Source organism: Mauremys mutica, chromosome 1 (genome assembly GCF_020497125.1).
Source record: "Mauremys mutica isolate MM-2020 ecotype Southern chromosome 1, ASM2049712v1, whole genome shotgun sequence".
Taxonomy (NCBI): domain Eukaryota; kingdom Metazoa; phylum Chordata; order Testudines; family Geoemydidae; genus Mauremys; species Mauremys mutica.
In genome coordinates, this window is record NC_059072.1 from 85,329,360 (window position 1) to 85,356,270 (window position 26,911).

At 38.9% G+C, this 26,911-nt stretch overlaps 1 long non-coding RNA gene across 1 annotated transcript in view; it reads left to right on the forward strand.

Moving 5' to 3' along the window:
• Positions 1–26,911, forward strand: part of LOC123368527 — a 66,341-nt gene that overhangs the window by 25,248 nt on the left and 14,182 nt on the right. The window contains exons 2-3 of the long non-coding RNA XR_006578810.1: positions 10,264–10,563; positions 11,565–11,621. This is a non-coding gene — a long non-coding RNA (uncharacterized LOC123368527). The remainder of the gene's footprint in view (positions 1–10,263; positions 10,564–11,564; positions 11,622–26,911) is intronic.

Genomic DNA, 26,911 nt, shown 5'->3' on the forward strand with positions numbered 1-26,911 from the left:
AAGTGGCCTCCTTTATGCCCACCCTCTTTGGCAGAGTTGAGTCAGTTTTTGGCAAGTCTCATCCGAAGAAGTGAGCTGCAGCTCACGAAAGCTCTTGCTAAAATAAATTTGTTAGTCTTTAAGGTGCCACAAGTACTCCTGTTCTCATCCTTTAGTAATTCATCTCTAATTTGCTGAAGTTGGCTACTAGATGCTGGAATTGCTTCTAGAAAAAGGCTTTGGCTTCTTCTTCTTCTGTTGGTGGCTGCCTAATAAGGGCTCTAGATAGTGTTTTCTGCTATGAATGCTTTCCCTTGTATGTGTTCAATGTGGAAAGAAAACAGCATCAGCTCTAGTTGAAATCTTTGAATCCTAGATGGAAGGTCATCTAGTGATTCTGAACTCAATAATGCCACTAAGGCCCTGTGGTCTGTGTTAAAATTCAAGCCCAACAGATATTCCCTGAAATATTCATAAGCCCAAGTGACTGTTAGAGTTTCCTTTTCCATTTGAGCATACTGCTGCTTGTTTTCTGTGAGGCTTCTTGATATGCATGCAACAGAAAACTGGGCATCTGGCCACCCTAATCCAGAATCACTCAGATCTACAGATCCAGCTATGCCAGCTGCCTGAACTACCAAAATCAACTTTTCTTGCAGAGCTGTTTGTATTATGGATTCCACTGCTGTGCCGAGGCAGGACTGAGCCTCCTTTATGCTGCTGCTTTCACTAGTCTCCCCCTGACTTTCCAGTTTCCCCGCTTGCTAGGATTGCCAGGCGTTCAGTATTCGATCAGAATGCCCAGTTGAAAAGGGACCCTAGCGGGTCCAGTGAGCACCACTGACCGGGCCATTAAAAGTCCAGTTGGTGGTGCAATGAGGCTAAGGCAGGCTTCTTGCCTGCCCTGGCTCTGTGCAGCTCATGGAAGTAGCTGGCATTTCCCTGCAGCCCCTACCGCAAGGGTAATCAGGGAAGCACCGCACACTATCCCCACCGCGAGCTCCACCTCCACTGCTCCCATTGGCTGGGAACTGTGGCCAATGGGAGCTGTGGGGAGGTGCCTTCAGGCATGGGCAGCGCACAGAGCCCACTGGCCCCTCCACCTAAGGGCTGCAGGGACGTGGCCGGCCGCTTCTGGCAGCCGCGCGGAGCCAGGGCAGGCAGGGAGCCTGCGTTAGCCCCACTTCATCACCGACTGGGAGCCACCTGAGGTAAGCACTGCCTGTCTGGAGCCTGTACCTTGAACCCCCTACCCGAGCCCAGAGCCCCCTCCCGCACCCTGAACCCCTCATTTCTGGCCCCACTCTGGAGTCTGCACCCCCTGCTGGACCCCTCATCCCCTCCCGCACGCTAAACCCCTACCCTAGCCCAGTGAAAGTGAGTGAGGGTGGGGGAGAGTGAATGACAGAGGGAGGGGGGAATGGAGTGAGTGAGAGCAGAGCTTCCGAGAAGGAGTGGGCCGGGGCGGGGTGTTGGGAAGGGGCAGGGCAGGGGGCGGGGAAAGGGTGTTTGGTTTTGTGCAATTAGAACGTTGGCTACCCTACCGCTTGCTCACCCTTCTGGCAGTTCAGGGGTCTCTTTTCTTTCCTTTACTCCTATAGAGAGAGAGAATCACTCACTTCTGATCCCATGTGGTGTGAGGATAAAAACACAAAGAGCCATGCTTTAAGCAGCAACTAGATAACTCCCTCCCCAGGAAGGTCCTATGTTTATCAGACTCCCCGCTGCAACACATCCTGGTCCTCCTTGGTAACAGTGGAGGACCAAGGACCCTAACTCCTCCGCTGACTCCATATGCCAGCTATCCAAAGAATTTGTTAACCTGCTGCTGGAGTCAGAAGTAACCCATTGATACATGGAGCAAGTTTTCCTCCATGGTCATGACACTATCCATCTCTCCACCAGGGCCGGCTCCAGGCACCAGCTTATCAAGCAGGTGCTTGGGGCGGCCACTGTGGAGAGGGGTGGCAGGTCCACGTATTCGGCGGCAATTCGGTGGAGGGTCCCTCACTCCCGGTTGGAGTGAAGGACCTCCCGCTGAATTGCCGCAGATCGCGATCGTGGGGGGGGGGTGTTGGTTTTTTTGGGGGGTTTTTTGGTTTTTTTTTTTGCGCGCGCTGCTTGGGGCGGCAAAACCCCTGGAGCCGGCCCTGCTCTCCACAGGGGTTTTGTATCCTTGGGAATGGAGTAGTTCCCTTTTCTAATCTCCATAAAGATGAAGAACTGACTCCAGGCCTGAACTCCAAGGTTAAATTTTATTTTTTATTTTTTTTCTGGTTGAATTGGAGGGGAAAGGTTTCTGCACCTAACAGTTTCTTTGCAGTTTCTGATTTGCTAGAGGAGGCACCATCCTTCTGCTATCCTTGAACTGCAGCTTGGGAGGGCAGTCTCCCACATGAAACCCTTTCACCCACAAACCTGATTTTTGTGGACAGTAGAGGTTGATCCTAGAGTCACAAGGAGCTTTTCTTCTCTACCTGATGGACAGGAGCTTTAATTCAAAAGGCCAGGAATCTGCTTTAAAACTCTTCCATGACTTTTCATCAAACAAAGAAATTGCGAACATGCTAATCCTGATATGGATGCAAGACTCCAGATGTCATTGCCATTAGCTTGATTCCCATATAAGACTAACATTTATTTATTTATGCATGCATTCATGCTGCTATAGTGCCTAGAGGATCAGGGCCCCATGGCGTGAGGCACTGTATAAACACATAACAAAGAGCTTACAATATAAATAAATATTCTAGCTTTTATTCTAGAGTGACAAGCTTGTAGAATTACACCCTGAGGTAGAGGATGGCCATCGACTATTGTGTCTAGAAAAGTACAATTCCCCTTTAAAATAAGGAATATCTTTTATGAGTACGAGGTTCAGGAGCCCGGGGAGGTTTCTTGGACCAGCAGCTACAGATAATTTTTCCATTGTCTTCAGCCTTTTATAAGAAGTGATGGGGTGGGTCTGTTGTCTTTTTTTAAAAGAAAACAACATTGAGAATTTAGGCCTAGATTCTCCTTTCTGTTTAAGGCCACATTGGGCTGCAATGCTGCACAGCACAAAGTAGCCTTAAACCATCCAGAGCAGTGTTTCTCAACCAGGGTTATATGTACCCCTGGCATACACAGATGTCTTCTAAGGGGTACATCAACTCATCTAGATATTTGCCTAGTTTTACAATAGGCTACATAAAAAGCACTGGTGAAGTCAGTGCAAACTATAATTTCATGTAGACAATGACTTTATACTGCTCCATATACTATACACTGAAATGTAAGTACACTAGTTGCTTTCCAATTGATTTATTTTATAATTATATGGTACAAATTAGAAAGTCAGCAATTTTTCAGTAACAGTGTGCTGTGACACTTTTGTGTTTTTATGTCTGATTTTGTAAGCAAGTAGTTTTTAAGTGAGGTGAAACTTGGGGTACGTAGGACAAATCAGACTCCTGAAAGGGATAGAGTAGTCTGGAAAGGTTGAGAGCCCCTGATTTAGAGGTTCGCAGTGAAGAATTCCTCCTGTCCAGAGATGATGATGATTATTATTATTATTTTGCTGGCACAGTGCTTTCTTCCTCCCCTTACAATGGAAGATAGGTATACAGAGGGTAGACTAAAGCCATATTGGGGCTGTAAGTGTGAAGCTGGTGGGCAGAGAAAAGCATATTGAGGAGTTTGCAGCCTCAGTGCAGTCTCTTTTGATTGAAAAGACAACACACACACACCCCTCTACCTGGTCAATTCAGTCTGTAGTTAAGACTCCTGGATTCCTGTTGATGCTAGGCTCTCACAGAGCAGCATCTGTGAGTAACACTTTCTACCATCTCTAGTTGGCTAGGAGACTGTCCCACCCTGGAGGACGATGACTTGGTCTCAAGTTATACACACCTTTGTCACCTCTCGGCAGGACTGCAACTATGCAATACACCTGGGCATAAAGGCTTCAGTGCCTAGGAAACTCTAACTAGTATGGAATACTACAGAGCAGCACGTGGCCAAACTGTGGCTCGTGAGCCGCATGCTACTCTCTTACATTTAAAGTGTGGCTCACAGAACGGAGAGGGAGGGGGTGCCTGCTGGGGCTTGAGCCCCACCACCCCATCCCTGCAGGGCTGAAGCCATGAACCCCGGCAGGCATCTTCCGCAGGGCTGAAGCCCCAAGACCTCTCCTCCTTGCAAGGCTGGTCCCTGAGCCCTAGCAGATGCCTCCCATGGGGCAGAAGCCATGAGATCCCCACCCCCATACACAGAACAGAAGCCCCTAGTCCCACCACGCCAAGACAGGGCTGAAGCCTTGAGCTCCATGAGGCACAGCTCTCGAACTTCTGAAGATTGTCGTATGCAGCTCAGAGGGTCAGTAAGCTTGTTCACCGTGCTGCAGCATCTCCTCAGCAATACAGGTTATTGTGAGCATATCAAACCTGTCCTCTGCTCTCTACAGTGGCTTCCCACAGACTGTTGAATCAAGTTCAAAGCCTAGGTCTGTATCTTCAAGGGACTCCATCACCTGGACCCAGCTAATAGAACACCTAAAGCTCCAGGATGAAGATAATGGCCACCAGCTTTGCTCCACTGGCAGAATGGAATACTCTGCCAAAGCTCATCTTTGCATGAGACAGAACTTTCTCATGGGCTGGTTCAAGACTGTGGAATGAACTCCCACAGTAACTAAGAACCATCACAGACTTCACTATCTTCTGTTCCAAGTGCAAGGCACATTGCTCTGTCCTTGCCTTCTGTAACAAAATACTTAGCTAGGAATATTTTTTTAAACCAAAAACCTACTGAAACAAAACATGCCACTTCACATTCCTCTCCCCTGGGGGTAGGGCGAGAGAACAAACAGCATGTGACAGATGTTGGTCACATTAACTAAGGCACTCAGATACTATGGTGATGAGCATAGTATTAGATCCTGTATAGAACAGAAGAGCCTCTGGTGGAGCTTATGTCTGCTACACCTAGTCTTCTGCTGGGGTACGTGGCATTGTAAGAAGTTTAAGTTAGAGCAGTCAGGGTACTGAGTCTGGATCTCTGCAGCCACCCTTCACCATTATAACTGAGCTGCAGGTGGATGTAGCTGAAAATCAGAGACTTCAAATGCAAAACTAAAAACAAAAACAGAACCCTAAAAGAATCAAAGTTTTTATCCATTTTGTGGGGAAACAGGACAGTTTCATGGTAGCCATTAATTCCGATTGACACTATGCTATCACTTAGCAGCTTCTCTGGGTAATGTTTCCAAGGAAGAGGCCCTTGAGCAAACAAGTACTTGTGTATGCATGCCACTTTACCACAATTTTGCAAGCAAATAGGTTTACTTGTCTACCTGTTTTTGCATGCAGTTGTGGTAAATGTAGATAATTTCAGGCACAGTTATGGAAAATGCATGTGTAGAAGTAACCATGAAACTATATATGCATTTTTCAGTGAACAAGTGGACCTCTACTCACTGAAAATGTGTCTTGGTAATTTGTTCTGGATTTCTTCTAGACAGTCAGTGTATACTCTGTGCTACTGGTTCCACCTCCTCCCAGTAGAAAAAAAACCTTTCCACGTAAACTTGTGAATTGACACATAGATATTATGGTGATGGGCAGATTACAAATGCCTAGATGGAGTTTTGGTTAGTTCCCTTCAAGCTGAAATTCATATTGTAGGAAAATACTCTTTTCATTAAGTAAGGAGCATTGTGAATACAGTTGCTACATAATGCAGTCATGAAATTCCAGTCAGTGCCCCATCAGCTTCCAGTTTTTAAAAATTAATATGTGCACTCCTCCAACAAATACAACTGGCACAGACGGCAAGCATGGATCAGAGCTGGCATATTTCTTAACACATCTGATGCTTTCATTCATTAATGAATGTTTCCAAGAAATAAAATATCACAATTTCAGATATCCATATTTTATCAAGATGGAATGAAAGCGGAAACAAGGCAGTAAAGAAAGTTGATGTGTGCTAACACTGGCCCAAATAATGCATGTGTTTAACCATACTCTTTAGGAGGATGTGATAAAGATCCAATAAGATCACAATGATTAGTCCATATTAGTGGTAATCTGCATTGCTGTATTTACTGTGTTGCTTTCTTTTCAGTTTGAATGTAAGACTATTACTTTATAAGTTCCACTTACTGCAGAACTGAAAAGGCATATCCTTCATCATGATCTTAAAGCTGATCTAAAAGGTTTTTTACCTTCCAAGACCTTAGTGGTGGGCTTTGATTCTTCTATTTAGAGGTACTGACTTTGATGATGCTTCAAGCAAGGAATTACATTCCTTTAACTGCTTGAATAGTTAGTGATGTTGCCAACTGGCAGAAAAACAAAGTCCTGAATCCTGAAACTGATGGGTAAATAGAAGTTATGATTTTGTTTGGAACTGTAAAATGTTGGTTGATTATGCAAATTTGATTGAGGTACGATCTTAAACTTTTAAACATTTTTAAAGTATTATGGTTTACTTTTCAGAATAGTTTTCAGTTTGAATAAGTGCAATTGCAGCCCAGATGTCATGGTTTCTGCAGTGGCTTCCTTCCAGAGGGGAAAGAGTAGCCTGGGAAACTACACAAAGATCCAAGAGGATCTCAAGAAATCCACTGTTTAGAGGGCAGAATCATGGAATGATTAGGAGGAAACTACATGAGTTGAAACTAGTGAATTTTCTTACCTCTTACAGAGATTTTCCCTTTCTCCCAGGGGAGAATTTAGTTATTTTATGATAGTTCAGCAGAATGTGCATTAAAGTAAAGGGGAAAGAATTGAGGTCCAGTATCTGAAGAGTCTTTCATTTCTGTTGCAGGGGGGTTCATAAAGTGAAGAAGTGAATTGTTCCTACAATGTATTAAGTGTTCCTTTTTTCCCCTGCTTGCTAGTGAACTGCTGCAGAAAGGACCTGAATCATTTGGTACAGCAAATGATCTTCTTTAAAATATATTTTAATAAATAACAGATACTCGGGACCTCTGGATCTAAAAGCATGAGCCATCGCTGCTTGGGCTAACAGATAGCTAGGATCGGACCTGGGAACTCAGGATCTAAAAGCATAATAAGCCTTTCCTGTCTGAGCTAAAAATCCCAGTTCTGTTAGCTCAAAGGCTGCCAGACTCATAAATGTCTATATGGTCTAGTCACTAGAGAGAACAGAGAGCCACACTGAGTAGGCATGGGTTACCCCTAGTTTCAGTTTTGATAAAAGAGGAGGAAAGATTGTTTTGAGCAACCATCAACTACATGACAGAAGAGGTCACTTTAATGGATAGAGATGTAATCAAACATATAGCAACTAAGGATTTCATTATTTGGTAAGTTTCATGATGTTTGAGGTTTTCTGTAAGGCAAGTGTGCAGGAATATGTAGAAGAGAACACGAAATTCTTTTTGAACTGGACTTTTAGTAAAGGATCTATTCTAAATGCCCTGTTTGCTCCCTACTGCCTCAAGAATTTTTGATTTGCATTTTCCTTTAATGATGTTAATTTCATAAGAGTTTCCTGGATTTAAAAAAGAAATGGACAAACTTCAAAAGCCTTGAATAAGCACCCAGAAAGTCAGATGTTTTTGTGAATCTTATATGAAACTATCCACCCTTCTTAAATTGTGGAAAATTGGACTGGAAATCTCATAGGAACTTGATTTCTCTGTGAATTCTGGTATTTTGTTGCTTCCATGAAAAAAGCCCTGCAAATCTTCAAATATCCACTTTATATCTGTGGCTATCCGCAGGCCATATTTGCAGATCGTTGTATCCACACAGGGCTCTAGCCATGAGACCAGCCTTTCTTGAAGTGTATCAGGATTTTCATCTCTGATCATAGCCAAATGAGGAAGAACAGAGGTGTGTGAAAATGAACTATAATTAAAAAAGTTATCTGAAGCTTTAAAAATATTCAGTTTCAGCTGGCTCTTGTGTTATCCCAGTTAATTTGCTCATTCCTACAGTTTTTGGACAAAGCCATTACAAATGCTCTTTTTGCTGATTTATTTTTAAACAAGAGTTCTTTCTTAGACATGTGGAAGCTGTCTATAAAATGATTCAAACTTGTATTAAAGGGACCAACATTTTGCTTGTGGATATGTGGGTTTTTTATAGTCCTACTCTTTAAATCATATGAAACTGAAAAATTGAAATCCTTACGGGGAGGACAGGAATCTAGTCACCTGTGTTGGCATGGTGAGGCTGAGGAACCTAAACAATGGCAGTATTGTTGTTCTAAACATTGAGAATCAGAGAGTCACCTGACACTAATTTGCATACAGTACTTCAGTGGTCAGTAAAATGACCCTCATGGAGGTTGCTGGGGAAAATGATTATAAAGTTAGGGGCAGATTCTGCCAACCTTCCTCACAGTGTGTGCTGCCTTACTCTGTGAGTAGCCCCATTTATTTCCTTGTAAGCATTTGCAGAGTAAGATACTACTCAACGTAAGTAAGGGTGCAGAATCTGACTAATCGTCTGTTTCTATTCTAAATATGTGTTGGGAAACTATTCAAACGTAATGTTTCACTTATCATGTGGTAAAAACCCTCTTTGTGCCAACAACCTGTATTGGCAGTAAGTATTAACATACTTCATGTTCAAAGTTATTGCTTGCTTAATAGATTTGAATACCCACCAGTAGGTTTTAATAGCCATCAACCAAAGCCAGATGCACAATCTGCCTCATAAATAGATGACATTAAAAATAAGGAGTTTGATAGTGCATCACTAGATAATATATTGAGTTTGCATTTATTTTCTGAAACATATGCAAAACAAAGTTGCTTGTAGTTCCCTTTTTAAATTAGAACATCTGTTTTACTGTTACTACATTTTATATGTTTGATTTTTTTATATTTGTTCATATGAATTTTGCATTAACTTTTCTTATTTTCATACTGAGTTGGCAATCTCATTTTTATAGCCAACTAGAAAATTATTTTCAGTGCTAAGAGTTTATTTGCAATACATTTATCACTTCGTGATATGAATTCAGTATCTCTAAGAAGTTAGACAGTCTTTGACTCAGAAGAACACAAATTCTCATAGGATTAGAGCAAACTATGACTGGGATTAACCATGTATCCTCTTACTATTAAATGAGATTTGAGAGAGAAGTAGTGAAATATTTATATGCATTTTATAAACTAAAACTCCATTTTAATAGGGCAGATAACTATAAAATTGTATACTTAATTGGGATCAGTGTTGTGAAGGAGACATCTACATCAAGGGGTTAAACAGAAACTATTCTTCATGTTTGTTTGGTAAGGTTATTATTTTTTGCAGTACAGAGCATAACATACTTTGCCAAAAACAATGTAATTATTTTTTACAGAACACTTTTAAAGAGAATAAACTGTTACGAAAGAGGCAGAAAAAATATCACTGACATAAACATTGTCTGTAGATGAGACTAAAATAATTAAAGTGAAATTGCTTTCATTTATGGCTAACAAGCTCAGGCATTTTGCATGATCTAAGCTATATTAAAGCTTTTTGTGAAGAGATTATTTTTTGTATGACGAGTGCCTTAATAGAAGTATCATAGTTTATGGTAAAATAGAGCAGTACAGCTCAAGTTAATTACATTTATTCAGATGAAGTAATATTCTACCAAACTATTCTACAGAAGCAGGGGGAGAAATTACTGAAACCTTTTTGCCAAGGTTTATCCGTTTCAATTATTTTTGACGGTATGTATTCCATGTGTGCTTTAGCTACAGTACCTTTATATCGACAGTTGGTAGCACAAGCCTTTTAAAGCACAAAGAGTAGCAGCTCTTCAGCCAATCTGTGATAAAAGAGAAAAAAATGAAATCACTATGGAAACTGCAGGAAGAATCTAAAAGCTTTCTTTATAAAGTAAATGTCTGATGTTTGTGACTGCGGGGGCACAAAATTCATAAATCTGTATGATGCTATCATTTCTGATTTGTTATCACAGCAAATGCCAAGTCTAAGCAGCCTGACCTTAGCTTTATTAAGAGCTTCCTTTTTAGAAATAGTTACTATTCAACAATGGAAAGACTGCAGTGCTGCAAGGGAGGGAAACTAATTTGTTTAAAATGTGGCTTTTTAAAAAAAAAATCACACAGACCTCAAGGCTTAGAGAGTCAGGAACACTGTGAGGTTTTTAGTAATGCAGGAACTGAGGGAGCTGGATGCAATTCAGAAAACTTATGTTTCATTTCCATTACATGCCTGTCTTTGATCTCATATTGAAAGTCTCTGACCTTCTTCCTCCAATCCAGAAGCAAATAAATACTAAAGAAAAGGACCCCCCCTCTTCTTTCAGCACACTGGGCCTCTAGGACTGAAAAATGAAGGTGACTGCTACTATGAACCTGTTTGGACACCAGACAGCAACAAATACCTGTCTCAATGGAGGAGTTTAAGAGCACTGCAGAGATCTTCAGGCAGTGCAGAGTATCTTGGCTTACACAGGCCACTGTCTTTATTTCAAAACAGTACTAGTCGTGCTTTCTCTGTACCTGCAACTGAAGAACTAGAGGAACAGGAGGACAGCAGTAAATCTAATCCAAAACTCTTCATGTCGCAGAAAATACCCTGAAGTCTAAGCAGGATGAGACTCTTGGTGAGTAGATCTCTACCATTACATTTGTTGCTGTAAACTTGTATGGATACTTTTCTGCCTTATGTGTCTAGTGCAAGTAAGACTAAGTTTTTTGGTAGGGAAAGGCAGGGGAGACGGGGACAGTGTGTTCTTCCTTTAAGATTATGGCAAATTTCCTGTAAATTTTTGCTTTTCCAGTATTAATGCCCATTGTATTTCATGTTGTGTGTGTGTTCCCATGCTGTTTTAGACATTTTATAAACACTGCTAGCCTGCTGTTTTGAGGCATTTATGAACAAATAGTTCTCCTTGACTAAATGAAAGCAAACAGGTTTGGTGTTAGTTCCCATATTATATATTTAAGCCTAATATGTATATCTCAATAACATAGTATTAAACATGCTGATAATGGCTAGAGAAGCACAAATGTTTGTCACACCACTTGTTCCAAGTCTTCAAAACACATGGTGGGTATTTTAACTTCTATGGATTCAGTTCAAAATATTGATGCTAAACAGGTATGATTTGAAATTATTTCACAGAAAAATAATTGATGTGGGAGAATACAGAAAAAATCTCAAGTATTTTCTGATTTTAAGGTACAAAGGTGAATGCTACTGTGGAGTATTATACTATTAACTGTAAAGCTTTGTAGATTAGCAAAGGGGAAACACTGACAATAACATTTTTTGCAAAAGCTGGTAAATCTTTAATAAAAATAAATCCTAAAAATTGGCTTCTTTGTAGCTTTTTATGCATATAATGAAAACTAATTATCTGTGGAGAAAATTTGACTTGGTAGAATTAAATTAAATTGCTTTTTAAAATACTTCCTTAAACAGCGCTAGCTAGGGAGAAGTTCAATAATATTTTTAGCTGTGAATTGTAATGCCTTTGCTACATTAATAAATCATGTTGCATTCTGCCTTTTATCAAAAGATTCAGAGGAGGTGAACTGCATACGGCACAATGAAGCTACAAGAGAAGCTCTGACTGTTTTGTTTTTTTCCCCCTTCATCAAGCTACTGTACACATGGCCTTTCAAGATGAGCAACTCCCATAGAACAGCACTTACTGCGGTAGGTCAAAATTGGCTGGAAGTCAATGACAGTAATAAATGAATCATCAAATTATAATGTGTAGTATACTGCTTAAACATACTACCGGTATATCCAGTATTTAAGGGGGAAGTGATATATTGTCCTTTGATGTTTAACACATTTGAATTATTTTTTTGAGAATTTTATTTTTTCTTGTGCTGTTTAGGGTTATGAATTTATTTATTGACTAACTATTGAGATGAATAAGACTAGAATTGACATACAAGTGCACGGAAAAGAAACTGTTTCATTTACCCAGCAAAGCTGCAACTACAGCCTCCTTGTAGCAATTTATTTGTGGTAACACTTAGCTGTATATGAGTTCTAGGCACAATGCTGAATGAGGTGTTTAAATTAAGCTTTTTACTGTGGCTGAGAACAAGATGTAAAATATATTTTCTGCAAGTAAAGAATTCTAAACCTTGCAAAGAAAAGCTTTGTTTTTTTGAAGATGGGGTACACTGACACAAGTCCTAAAAACTGGCTAGCTAAAAAGAATTTTTACCAACATATCAGGTAGCAAATATATAATTTGTTGATATAGGAATACGAACTGATGAAATATATCTTCGACACTAGTGTGCTACATTGTTATGTAGAAGCTTTGTAATAGTCTTGATGAGTTCTAATCTTTGACATTTGCTTTTACAAAAAGTCTAGTTGATAATTCAGTACCCTAATTATGTTTCTATGAAAACAGTTCAGACGAATGATGTTATGTGATCTTCAACCCTGTATTATATATATATATATATATATATATTTATATATATATATATATATATACACATATATATTATATATATATATATATATATATATATATAAAAGTTATTCACTGAGTAACATATCAGAAGTGTCTCTTTGGAGAGTTTAATTATACTTTTTTTGAATACCTGTTTTTATAGCATAATTTACAAATATAATTGAGCATATTTTTATTCATCAGTTTTTCTAAACTACACATTGTACTTGCCCAAATGCTAAGCAAAATAGGCACTGGCTCCACTCTAATATTTACATGTTTTATTTTTGTAGTTGGCATTTATATTTTAAACATTTGCTGGAATAATAAAGACCAATACTTTAAACATATGTGTGTTTTGCAACAAGTAACTTTAAAAGGAAAATAAACAAGTGAAAAGTAAGAGTTCTGCTTTGTATTAAGAAATCAAAGTCGTTATGTTAAATGTAAATTCTATCATTTGGGAATACTTTCCATTCATTTTGCAAAGCAATCTACTAGCAAATGTTAAATTCATAAGTGTTTATGTCCCTGGTAAAGTTAACTTTTTTACACATAATTTCTGTACATACTGAGACAAAAGGTTAATTAACGGTATATGCTCTGAGATGTTATATGTATTTCTGAGTATATAACATTTACATATAGTTGATATAATTTTTTATTCTGTTATATCTGATATGAATAATTTCTTAGTACATGGCTATTTACTACAAAACCATTGAAACATTGAATCCCTAAGGGGAAATGGATACCTGATATTGGTATGTGGCTTTGTGTCTGAATGTATAATACTCTGAGTTAGCTGAAAGAGAATACTGTAGCAGTGTGTCCTCAGGTAAAATTCTCAGACACTAGATTATTATGTAATATACAGTAGGAGTTCTGTTTTCTTTACAGTCATCTTTGGGGGAATATAATCAAATATTTCATATCAAGTCATGTGGATACTTGAGGGTAAATAATTGACATTGTGCCTAGGGAATTATAAGTGTATAGCACTTGATTTTTTTAATGGGAGTTGTGCACTTAATTCCCTATGTATATTATTGGAAATGCCCTCCTTAGAAAAATACAACACTTTAAACATAATTTCTCATATTTTGTGCTTTTACAAAAAAAGATTCTCATTGGAAACTACTATAAAACACAAACTCTTGGGTATCAATGAAAAGTCACATAGAAAAGGTGGAGTTTATTTATCTATAGTAAAGTGCATATTATTGGGTGCTTGTGATTGACTTGGCTGGAATGAAGAGCCTTCCTTTGTATCTAAGGTGGCTTTAAGGAAGTGTAGTAAAACTTCCATAAGAAACGTCTCTCCCCTTTTACTCATACCATAAAGAATATTCTTTCCTTAATGGACATGGTGAGGAGAGTTCTTCCTATAATATCATTAAGGATAATGGGAAGGCCATTATGCATTTGCAGGAAATGTGGACTGATCTGTCTAGTTTATCTTCCTATAATGCACCCAGCACAGTGATATCTCAGTATTGAAAATTTTTCTTTTCATATCCCTCCTGCATCCTTTAAGTTATGATGTTTTTGACGTGTATGTCTACATAGGCTAAGATGCAATTGTTTAAAACATACTCTAACAATTCTGCAAGACTTGTTCTGTTGAGGACCAAAGTATTGGAAGAAATATCGTAGACTTGGTTCAAAATGAAATATTCAAAGCTAATGTGCTTGGATAGGGTCTAATCAAGTGTTGACATCGAATGTGACCACACTCAGACATTTATCATATGATCAACAGCTGGAGTTTAGCGTAGTCTTTTTACAATACAAAGTTAGTGGTCTTCATTTTGCTTTTCCCAGAAGTAGCACTCACTCTGCGTAGAAAAGAAATTGCCACATTATGGTACATACAATCAAGCTGTTCTTTGGAATTGCAGCGGATGTAAATCAGTGTAGCTCTGCTGAAGTCAATGGAGCTACACAGATTTATGCCAGATGGGGATGCCAGCCCTTTATTTTTCCCCAGCATTTTTCACCTCTGCCTTTTAATAGCAAATTCTTGTTTATTATAAACTTGCATAAGATAGAAAGGGGAATCATCTTAAAACTCTCCGAAATTGGTAATAAAATGTCCTTTTTAACATGGGGAAAATATTCACTTTTAACACATGTATACAGTCAAACATTCTTTACATACCACTGCAAATACTTCAGTTGTTGACATAGATAAGTTCTTTCAACATTTTCTTTCTATACTGATATTCTGAAAAACTAGAATGAGACATTCAAGGAGTAAACCTTCAGCAGAGCATGAGAATCCACAGTCCTGGCCATGTAAAATGCATCCGGCACTGCAGAGGATTTTCTGCCCTGCAGGGTGAGTTCCAATGAATGACATTGATTTCCTATTAAAAAGTCACTCCTCCCTTCTTTCTGGACAAGGGTAATCTTAAAAGGCCACTTGACCCTTATCATTAATGGGGAAGCACAATAAAATCCTCACTCAAGTAGAAAATATTACTCTTCACCTTTAAAAAATGACCACTGACTGTTTTTCAAAGAAATTTCATAAAGATTGTGCAGTGCACTTTTATGGAGCACACATGAGAAAAAACTGTACTTGTGCCACAGACAGTAACAACCAATATTCTCTCCTGTTAAAAATCCATGTTTTTCAAGTGATATCTCTAATTTGCATTTTTATTATCAGTGGTAAAAATTATTCATCTTATATTTCATATTTTATCTTGGTCTGAAAGATTTTCTTTTCTGCTCCCCGCCCTTTATATCTTTTAACTTTTGCCTTTTTTAAAAACAAAACAAACAAGCTCCCTCCCGTCCCCCGAAGTATTTACTCACTCGCTTGTGCACATATACAATGTTTAAAATAAAGTTGAGACTGGCTTAAACAGAGGAAAAATACATTGAGTTTAAAGGCTAAAATACTGACCTGACCTGAACCCACTCACTGGGTGCCCAGTATGTAGAATCAGTAGTTGTTCACAGATTATAGTATTGTCTACCGTAGGCCTAAGTGGGTGCATAAAACCCAGAATATTATCCTTAATTTATGAGCTTGTGAGTTTTCTTGATTTTTGTCTTTACAATTAAACTCTTAACTTATGTTGTATGAAGCTTGTTTTGCTAAAACTTGTGTATGAAAACCTAGATGACAGAACTGGAGGGGGACTAGGATGGTTATCCCTCTACCCTGAAATGAAATTGTTGACTAGCTAGATAACCCTTTCTAACATTGTTTCCTTTGGGGATTTCTACAGTCACCCCAGATTAAAACCGGGTGCTGACTTCCAATGGAAAATTTCTGTACTTTTAAGATAACACATGTAGCACTATGTCACATTGTCACTAGACAATTCACTTTTATTAAAAACTAGAATATTTGCATAATATCTGTAAAACATGGTGGTGATTATCCAGAACTGTTTCATTTAGCCTTAAATTATGAACATTCCATAAAGCACAGTGCATCAGTTATTGACCTGGTAGAATTTGAATTCTTTATTACTACTGGAGTCTAATATTGCTATACCATGTCTAACATTGGGCTCAATCAGATTTCAGAACAAGAGAGCCTGAAATGAAGGTAGTATTTTTTAAGTTTAAATGGGAACATTTTTATGTATAAGACACCAAGCTCATTTCTTAACCAAAATGTAGTTATTTACAATTCATTTTTCCCCATGGGGATATAAAGACATCTTTGTATTTCAGCAAAAGTAAAGCGTTAGTAAATAAAGAGTTAAAGTGAAGGCAGGCTCACTGGTTTGTTGAGATCTGTCAGAGTCTGAGTGGCTGGCTACATATCTGTCTCTGGAACAATAGCTACCTGTATTCTGCACGGACTGCTGGGCAGGCACTAGCAATCTGGAAAAGGTCTGTCTCTGTTAGAGGTTTCTTAGTGAGAATCCTTAATGACAGTCCCACTTTTCATTTGGGGCGGGGGAGAAATCCTGTCTTCTCTCTTGACGAAGGACAGAGCTTTGATCATTGTCATTCAGCCTTGACTTGGCCTGAGGTTTAGGTTCTCAGCCTAGAAGACAGTAGGCTATCTTCTCTCTCGCTCTTTCTCTCTCTCTCTCTCTGACACACACACACGTACGTTTGCTGGTCTGTGCAGGCAGATTAGTGTCACAGCTGTAACTGAGGCACAGAGCAATAAACATAGCAGAAGCAATTTCCATGGTGGCAAGAGGGGGCACGGGAGGTGACAACAATGAGAAGGATCTCTTCTTCTGACAAGTTTTAGGTAAGAGAGAATATTTATACATCACTCAAGTATTTTATATCCTTCTAGAGGAGTTAGAAGTTGTTACGTTTAAAATGTGCCTTGTTATTAAAATATTTTACTTTACTGCTGTATCCAGGCTGTTACTAGCCTATAAACCAGTAATTGCAGTGCTTTGTGTTACTAGAATGATTGGAGAAAATAGGCAAGGTTTCTCCACTGGCATAGTAGCTATTACAGTTGGTGTTTAATGAAGGTTTCTTCTAATGTTCACCTTTTTAAAATTCACCATGAAGCTTCATTTCAGGTAAGGTAAAATTATATCTAGCCATAATAAATACATGGATGCAATAAAATGGTGTGTTGCTGGCAGTACCCATGCAATATTAAAACAGTGCTCCTTCAACCCTAATTTGTAATTATTTTTACACTGTTAACTGTACTGGGGTCAGAGAGTTTTAAAAATTAATGAGGTTGCCTGCTGAGTTCAAATAGTATTATCTATGTGAGCTGCTGCTGCAGAAGGATGAAATTATTCCAGCATATTTTTAATGTAGGTATAACCTTCTGACTTTAATATATTGCTTTTGGAACACTTTCCATTAAACAGTAGTTTATACACTCTGCAATGAAAAGGGGATAACAATCCATTTTAATAAGGACAAGCTGTGCATAAGAAAAATGCTTTTCCTGTAATGACAAGACGAGAACATTTGATAGAATGTTTTTAATTAAAATGGTTTAGATTATTACAGTTGCGATCAATGATATTGTACACTTGTTAAATGTTTACAAATAACTAATGTTCCAAAGACTGGAACAAAAACAAAAAACAATGTTTCCTGTTGAAATAGAAAACTAAAATACTAGACTGTGTAGCGGGTTTAAAAGAATGGATGGAATAACTTAAAGAATAAAGTGAAGTAACTACAGCATGAAAGGCGGTTGTGATAAACTGGAATAATGTACCACTGTCTTCAATCAAATATTAACCAGATAGTATTTCAGCACTTAAAAGTAGAATTTGGAACTAATCCTCAAATGGGGAGGAGGGGGGAATCTGTACAATTCCCATATTGAAATAACAAACTTTCATATTGCAAGCTTTAAAGCATTGGTTATATGGATTGTAATCTACAGTACGTTGTTTAAATGAAGGGAAAATGGAAGGCAGTTTGAAGCTGAATATACAGGAATCAGTGCTAAAGATTCATTTTATTCAGAGTCTCCCATTTACAAGACCGATTCTGAGCTTCCTGTGATATATTGTTATGTAAATATGGTGCAGCAAGGGAAAGCAGCACTATGGAGATTCAATTTACTTTGAAAGTTGTTCATTACAGAAGGGATGAATGTTATTTATTTGATGTGATTCAAAGGCTAGAAATGACTTTTTCATTGTGAAGCCTATTGTGATGGGTGCAGGGTGATCTAATCTTTTTAATTTTGGCTTTCACACCAGTGGAGATGAAAAGAGATCTAAGCTCATTTATTGGTTGCTAAGTCCTACTGGAGGCCTAAGTACCATTCGTGGTTGCTATGGCCAATCTGACCTCAATCTATGCAGTTTTAGGGACTTAAGCAATCCTTTTTTATTTAGGAGCATGTACCTTGATTTATGTCCAAAATTGAGCCCGAATGTCTTTGTCTGCAAGTGATAAATGGTGGCATACAATTCATCAGTTCTTACAAGTAAACACTGCTGTCCCACTAAAAATATGTTTTGTTCTGAGTTAATGGTATGGAACAAGCCAGTCTCCACAAACAGCTATCTTTTATTGTAGAGAGCACTGAAACTTGGAGCAAAGTGAAGGAAATTGGCATTCATCTTCTTACATTAGCATTTCATTTGTGCTATCTGATTATGAGACTCTATGTAGATTGACAATGAAAGGCTAGCATTCCATTTCCCTATCTGAATATATAATGGATAGATTCTGAATGCATTTATTCTGTAGGGATAGTAAAAAGTCAGAAGTGCTTTCTCTGATAGTGTTTGTCTGCCACTTCATTATCACTAACTCTTAAAGTACATGCAGTCAAACAAACTGGGACTTAGCTCAGGGAAATTCCCAGTTTCAGTTTGAGGCAAGTACCTTGAATTCAAATACTATCAGATTTTTGTTACTACCAGAAATGTTCTCCTTGTGTGATACTTGTGCTTGCACCTTCATGTATTACAGAATCTCTTTCAAAAGAAACTACTGTGATTAAGAGGTTATTGAATGCAGAGTGGGTTTTAGGAGATGAATAGTAAAATGTTTCTTATATTAAAATTACTGGTTTGATTTGCCATTTGGAGTATGCATGCTAGGCTAATGTGATAATGATCCCAGATTAGCAGAGGCAAAATTGTTTTCTGTTTATAGCATATTTCAAATACAGAATAATGCTTCATAGTATTTTTCTTCAAAGAGTTGTTAATTTTTGTACTAAATTGGCTACCTAGATTACTACTATGAAGGGGAGAAATTAAACAAATCAAGTGTTGTACCTGGTAGTTGACATTGTTAAAGAAAGCGAAACCTAATCGGTAATTACACATTTTTAAGCCAAAAGTGGGTTTGAGGCTATTCCTCTTTCTCTTCATGTAATAGCTCAAAATAGGAGTTTCTGAAGAAAGTCATTACTCTTTTTTAAAAAATCCATCTTGTATAAGAAGTGTAAGAAAAACATAATAGCCTGGCTTAATGGCTAAACCACAGCCCGTTGAGAGAAATTTGGGGCCCGGTACATCAGGGTTGCTGGGGCTCCATGCCCTGCCATTACACAGACGTTAAACGTGTTGGGTGGGCAAGCTTGGGACCCTGTGACAATTGTCCCCCTTTCGCCTCATCTCAGCAGTCCTGATGATGGCCCAGATCCTACTTGGATAGAACAAAATTAATTCCCCAAACAATTTGAGAATTTCTGTTTATTGTCTTTAAAGTATTGTTTTTAAAACCAAAGTATTGCATGCTGATCTTTTCACGTTACTAAGATCTGATGTATGTTTTTCTCATGTAGCTTTCAGTCACAGAATAGAACAGGGGTTAGTGTTTTGTTTGAACACATAGAACTATTATTTAGTCTTCCTAATCTCAGAGCTTCAAATAAGAATTCACTGCAATGGCAGAAAGTTTCTCATTAGATTAGGCAGGTAATAATTGCCACTAGAATCAATGCCCAAAGAAATTGAATTTGTAAGGTGGAGCTTTACAGCACCATTGAGCTGCTTTTCAGCATTGGATTGAGGGTAGAATTTGGCAGGACATTCCTTGGGGTTAGTTTACAATGGGGCTACTGCTTCAGTGCTTCTAGGAGTAATACTGTGTTAGTAGTTAATGCTAAAGATAGTCTAAAAGACAGGAGACAGAAAATAAACTGGTTAATCTTTTTTTAGTGTTCTAATCATAACACTCAGGTTTTCATTTATTTGATGTTTATAACTGTAAAAATCAGTATTGCCTGGCTCAGAACCAGCTTGGTGAAATGTTTACATTCAAACAGTACCAAGCACAAAGGCCTTAATGACATTTTGATGACTTTCACTTAAGATGTAATAAAAGCAGAATGTAATGTAAAAACATAGTTTAAATAACTAATCTGCAATATTCTCATCTTCAAAACAGGAATGGGAACATCATCCTTTCTAGTTTACAGTTTACCCATGTAAACTGTATTAAGTATTTATAATTCTTTTCCCCAGCTTATTAGTTGTATGTAAAATTTGTATTTCACAGTGTCCACAGCAATTTAACAGAGATTAGAATAGTTGCATTGAATGCTTCTGGTGTATATTTGTGACCACACCCAAACCAAGTTGTGTGTCAACTGGGCTCCTTTTATGGGTAACGATGACTCACAGGAGTAGCAGCATCACGCCCCACCGTTTTTATTCTGCAATGTTTATTATACCTGTAATTCTCCAGTGTCATTTAAATACAAGTATTCATTGATACCACTGCTTCAAAATTCTAGATTTCTATTTAGAATTCCTCCACTTTACACTTTTATCTTCTTACTTAACTGATGCCAAATACAGCAGTATTGATTAATCAGAGGAGATGCTGTTTAAGTGTTTCAGTTGTCACACTCCCATTGGAGACTGAGTGCATCATTTTCACCACTGACTCATCTTCCACTGGTCCATAACGAGAGACTTGATTTCTGGGCTTGGGGCTCCCTGGAGCTTATGAACCAGGTCATATTTATTTGGTGTATGGTTTTAATATCTGTAGCAATATACTGACTTTCTCCTTTGGAAATATAATGTAATCAAGATATGTTTCAAAGGTGCAGATAGTTGAAGGAAAATTGGAAATATTTTTAAAACCTCATAAAATCAGTGCTGCTCTGTTAATAAAGTTAATCATTGTTCTTTTCTCTCTCTGACTAGATTAACTGGTATATGAAGGGCCAGATTTTGAAATGTGTGTGTAGCACTGTGGAAATGTGTGTGTAGCACTTTTTCAAATCATCTAGTTGTATATATAAACAGGTAGGCACTTGCAAATGTATGTAACCTTTACCTTAGACACATGGATTTTTCTGGATAAACCCATTGTGCTCTGCTTTGAAAATTTGACTCTGAGTCTGTATTTTTAGAAGAGAAATTTAAGAATATAGAAATCATAACAAAATAATCTTACTGAAAATTGTCAGTTGCATAGTGTAGTTCATATTTATCCTATGACACATACATGTGCTATTGGGTGATTGCATGTTCTTTAGACTCCTTAACTGAGTGACTTTCTGTGATGGAACTTAACTTATCTGTAAGAAAAATAAAAAAATTGTGTGAAACAAATTTCTCCTAAAACTTACTGGAACATGGTAATTTCTGGCCTGAATTCTTTTACACTGCAATAGGATATTTTTGCAGAGAATTGGGTGGCTCAAGTGATTGGTATGTCACATGTGGATAAATGCTTGAACTTGGCACAGGTTGGTGATAAAGATTTATTATCATTTGGTGGCTGTATGGCCACAGCATCACCAGTCTGGTTCCTATCCCCCTCTTTTCTTGCTTGCTGAAGATCCTTGCCCCTTCACTAGCACAGGTGCTGGATTTGATTTGGCTTCCAAGCCAGGCCTACTGCTATCACTCTGTTCCTCCATTCTCCAGAGCAAAGCCCTACTCTCAAGGTCTTCTGTTTAAAATATCCTTTAGTACAATAGCCCTACTGTATCCCCACCATTTTAGCACAGGTCTATCCTGTGCACTAAGTGTAGTAATGGGCTTCTGGAAAATACAGTATGTAATCGTGTCAGTAAAGAAAGTATCATAATGCATACATACAAGGGGGCAGAACTAAGGTTGCACAGGCAACCTGAATTCTGGCATTTCCTATCTCAAATGCTTGGCTTCCTTTGGTAATATTCTTTTAATGTCATTTTTGTGTGTTTTTATACACCTCTCCACACACTGAAGCCAATTTACAGTTTCCATGAGAATTATAGCTTTCAATATCATTAATTTTGTGCACGTAAAATCTTATTCCTCTCATTCCCCATTCTCTCCTTCCCCCTGCCACCGGCCAACATCAGCTGATTCTGCCATTGGCCTGCTGGGTGAGTTTGGGCAGGTCACTTTGGCTCTCTGTGCCTCAGTTTCTCCATCTCTGGAATGGCAATAATGACCCCAACCTCCTTTTTAAAGTGCTCTGAGCCCTACTGATGAAAAGTACTATATAAGAGCTAGGTATTATTATTACATTGCAACAATCCTTGGTGAATCTGCATCCCTGCTCGCACTTAATGTTTGTATTTTTTGTGGGGGGAGGGTGTTAAGTGTAAAAGCTGCTAGAATGATTGGATGGGCACTTATTAGTGTCCATGTGATTTAAAATTGAATACATACATAATTTTATTAGTCAAAAATCACCATTGGAAAGCGGTGTAACAGTACTGCATCTTTCCTCTCATTCCCCACCTATTCAGTATGTGCTGGAGGTGAGTAGGAAACATGTTTTGGCTAGTGACCTGCTGGATGATTTCTCAAGTGTTGCATGACTGCTGACTATTCAAACATCACATGCTCTGAGGTTGTGTCCACAAAAGAAAAAGAAGAAATAATTCCAACTATATTTGCCCTCTGGCGTTTATAAGTTCTTTGATCCAGAGATGTTCATCTTAACAGCTCCAGAATCCATCTGTGCTTAGCCCACGATTCCTTAGCCTTAAAGTATCTGTAACAGATGATGTGCAAACTAAATTAACTCCTTACAATACTTTATGCCCTAAGACTGAAATTCACCTCTCTCTGCATAAAGGGTTGCCTGCAGTTCAGCCTATGCATACCCAGGTGCCTGCCCTCAAACCCCCTGGTGCTCCTAGTGTCAGACAGCAGCAACAGAACCCCTCCTCTCGCTTTCTGTTTTCCATCTTGAAAAGGATCTGATCAGATTTCTCCCCAAACAGTGTACTGAGTTCATTTATCACATTAAAATGTAGATCCATCCACAATTCAGTCTTTTGGATCAGAATTTCTCTCCCTGTTCATAACCAATATATATAGATGTGCTAGATATGCATTCAGTTATTTGCATATTCAATATGCCATTCTATATTCAAATTGTGAAAACACTAGTAAAATGGATTGGGTGAAATTTCCAGTCTCTCTCTCTCTCTCTCTCTTTCTTTTTAACGACTTGTGGTTTTTCCTCCAGGCCATCAAGACATTTCCTTTAGCTTCTTTTGCTCTCTTATCATGTGTGTTGATCATGGCTGCATTGCTTTCAAACCTCTCCTCTAGAGAGGTAAGAGAAGTTTGCAGTTTTTCATTTCTCACTCGTAATTCCTGAAGCACTTCTACAAAATAATCTTTATCTTCAATAGCAGTTGCCATCTTCCTCTGGGCCTGCAGCAGCAGAAAATGGCAGCAGCGTGCTCACTGCTAAGGGCATAGACTTGAATATAAAGAAATCAATTTTCTCAGTTTTATTCATGCCTTTTGGCATTTTAAATGCTTGAATCTACTTCTCAGAAATTGCCCTATTCTGAGAGCAAAGGGAGGAGATCCTGTATCAGTAAAACATGCACGTGTTTTTCTGAAAGAAAGCGAGAGAGAGGATCTGTCTATCTTAGGTACTTATATAGCCCCCATTGCTGCAGTATCTGAACGCTCCACAATCTTTAATCCATTTATCCTGACAACACTCCTCTGAAGTAGGGAAGTACTATTGTCCCTATTTTACCCTTACTACTAGACCATCCTTCCTCTCTAGGACTCGTGAAAGGTGCTAAATTGAGGTCCTCTGGTCACAGAACAGGTGTGACACAGGCAGCAGTGTGAACAATATGCCTCAAACCTGGCCCAAAGGAGCCACAACTGAAATAAGACTGCATACTATTTGATCCTAAATGTTCAAACCAGGGTGCCACTTATGCCAGTTGTGATGCAGACACCTCTCTGCTCAGCAAGCCTGAGATATATTACTTTAGCAAAGGATACTAATTTATAAACAGCCATCAAGTAGTGACAGCTTTGGGTCCTAAGCTGCTGACTTGGGCCTCCATTCTGCAACTGACTTCAGTGGTGTTCCACATGGCACAGCAGTACATCTGCATGCTCTTAGCCGCAAGATTGGCACATTACAGATTGAAGGATCTATGGTCTGTCAGCTCAGAGGCTGGCAGTCCCTCTTCTCGTAGCATCATGATTTGTTTGAATGGGCCAAGTATGATTCTTCTGCTACCAAGACAAGACAAATCCTCCTTACTTTTCACTCAAAAGCAGCAAAATCTGCAATAGAGATCACTTACTCACTTCTTTTAAATAGTTCCCAGACATTAGTGATGGGGAGTTGCTCCTCTTCCCTGAGGATTCCCACAAAGATGGTTCTTGCCACCTCTTATTTAACATTGACTGTATGTAAGAACACTAGTAAGGATTGTGACCGGTACAGACTCCACTGCTGCCAGTAGGCAGACAATACCCTTTGACGTTCAATGTCTCTGTTTCGACAGAAAAACAGTGCAGAACCCCTGAAGACAGACTGCCCGAGAGAAAATGAGACCTGTGCTAAGAGTAACTGGCTCAAGTTTAATCTACATAAGATGGAAGTGATGTTGGTTGGCAGAGGAAACCGTTTTGAGGCACTGGCTAAAACAGTGACCTCACTGAATGTGTCTGCTCCCGTTTGATCAGAGGGATACAGTCTCTGCATCCTACTGTACTCATTGCTGCTTCTGGAATCCCAGGAGGGACAAGTGGCAAATAAGGCCTTCTTTTACTGTTAGCTACCGTGCTGCAGTCACACTCTGTTGCTGAGTTAAGGACAGTGACTCATATTTGTCAGCTCAAGATTCCACTTTCACAATATATTCATCTTTGGGTCAACTCTAAAGGCAGCTGGTGGAGAATGCAGCAGATTGAACATCTGTGTATAATCCTCTCCCCCCCGCACACGCACTCTCCCCCCCCCCCCCAACCTCTTTGAGAGAGCAATTCTTCTGGAAAATTGACCACTGGCACCTGCTCACTGCATAAAAGTGTCTTAAATTGGAGTGTCTTTCTAGGGGTAACTGATGTAGAGCAGCTAGATACTACAGTAATGAGTGCTTTAGAAAGATGTTTTACAATAATAAAGTGCTATTACAAAGCACTTAGGAATGGCCAGCCAATCAGATTTCTCCAGTGGGTAAATGTCCCTATGTCTCTTTCCATGACTGATCATTGTTTTCTTCAGGGGGTTGGGATCAATAGTTTTTTTAAAAAACCCTTTTTCCTACTGCTCTGATTTAAGGAGCCACAGCACAGCTGCCTTCATTGTGCTGGCCACCAAGATATTGCATTTCTGTCCCCTGTGCTGTAAGTTTTGGAGGAGAGAAAGGTGTCATCTCTTCCCTCTCTGTCACTCACCCCAGTTGGTTGCTGCAGCTCAGTGGGGAGCAGTGGAAGGGAAGGCGCAGCTGCTGTGCCAACCACTCAAGCGGTGGCCCCTGTTCTGAGCACCATCCTGTCCCACTGTGCTCACAGAGTGAGAGGAAGAATCATTAGTTGACCTCCTATCTGCACAGCCTCCCCTTGTGGGGGGAGGCCGGCAATGCAGACGTTAACAGACTGCAGCAGCCATCGTCCCCAGGGGTATGGCCAGACCGGATTTGGAAATGACCGAATGTGCAAACTCCAGAACAGTCCTGGTGAGACTGGGAATGCTGCTGCTACGGTTTCTATGGAAACAGAAGGGGATGATGGGAGCCAGCTGAGGCAGCTAACAAGAGCTCAGACTCAGCTGCTGGATGCTGATTTGATAATATGGACTTTTAAAAATAACCCTTTACCTTATTCCCCCACATCCAATCTCTGTTTCCATAGAAAGGGATCAGAAAGGCAGTAGGTTGCCAGCAGCAATGAATGAAAACTCTTGCTTGTCACTTTCATCAGCTGTCTGTCATGCGAGACCTGCAAATGCCAGTTTGCTAAAACCAGCTGCAGGCTCATAAAGTGTGTAGTAATTGTAATTTCAGAAGGAAAAAAAAGTGTGAAAAGCATTTTAAAGGTATTTTCCCCCTACTATTTTTGCCCCTTTGTTGAATGGAATGACTTCAAGGATGGCATATTAGCTTTTACCAACCTATGAAGTTACACCAGATACCAGCACGGTCAGAATATTTTTCACAGATTGTGAAATCTCTTCTTGTATAATATGGACATTTTATAAATAGATACAGATATAACATATATTCTCAGAGGAAATCCAGATGTATCCATGCTCTTAACTGTGTATGTGGCTGGGTGGAAAAGAAAGAATATGGTTAATTTGTTATTCCTTTTAATTTGTCTTATTCCTTTTCATCTTTGCTAATATCATCCCTGCATTAGCATGTCTTGGTCTCTTAGCCCCAGTTTCATAATGTTTCAAGTTAATTTTTCTGGAGTTTTTCAAGTGATATCTCATGTGAAGGTCACTAAGTATTGATAAAAAAGAGAATTCATTACTAAACCTTTGTTTATTTAATTGCTCTGATTTTTTTATTTAAGATATTTTTACAGAGGGGGCCTATAGTAAAATCTTCGGTATAAAATTAAAAAAACGACTATAGATTAAATTCAGCACCCATTTAGTTCAATGAGAATTATGCACTTGCATATGACAGGGCTGAATTAAGTGTAGGACTGTTTCTAGTTTGGTAGATAGCTCCTGTTATTATTTTGCTAGTTGAGTTCTGCTAAATCTATTTTTTATTTACTTTTAGAATGTGGTCTTGGGATTGAATTATGATGTAATTTCCTAATGGTCAACCTTCTTTCATAATTTAGTCACTTAAATAGAGATTTTGAAACAAAAGAAATCAGGACATTTGAGGGTGGGCAGGGGGAGAGAGCAA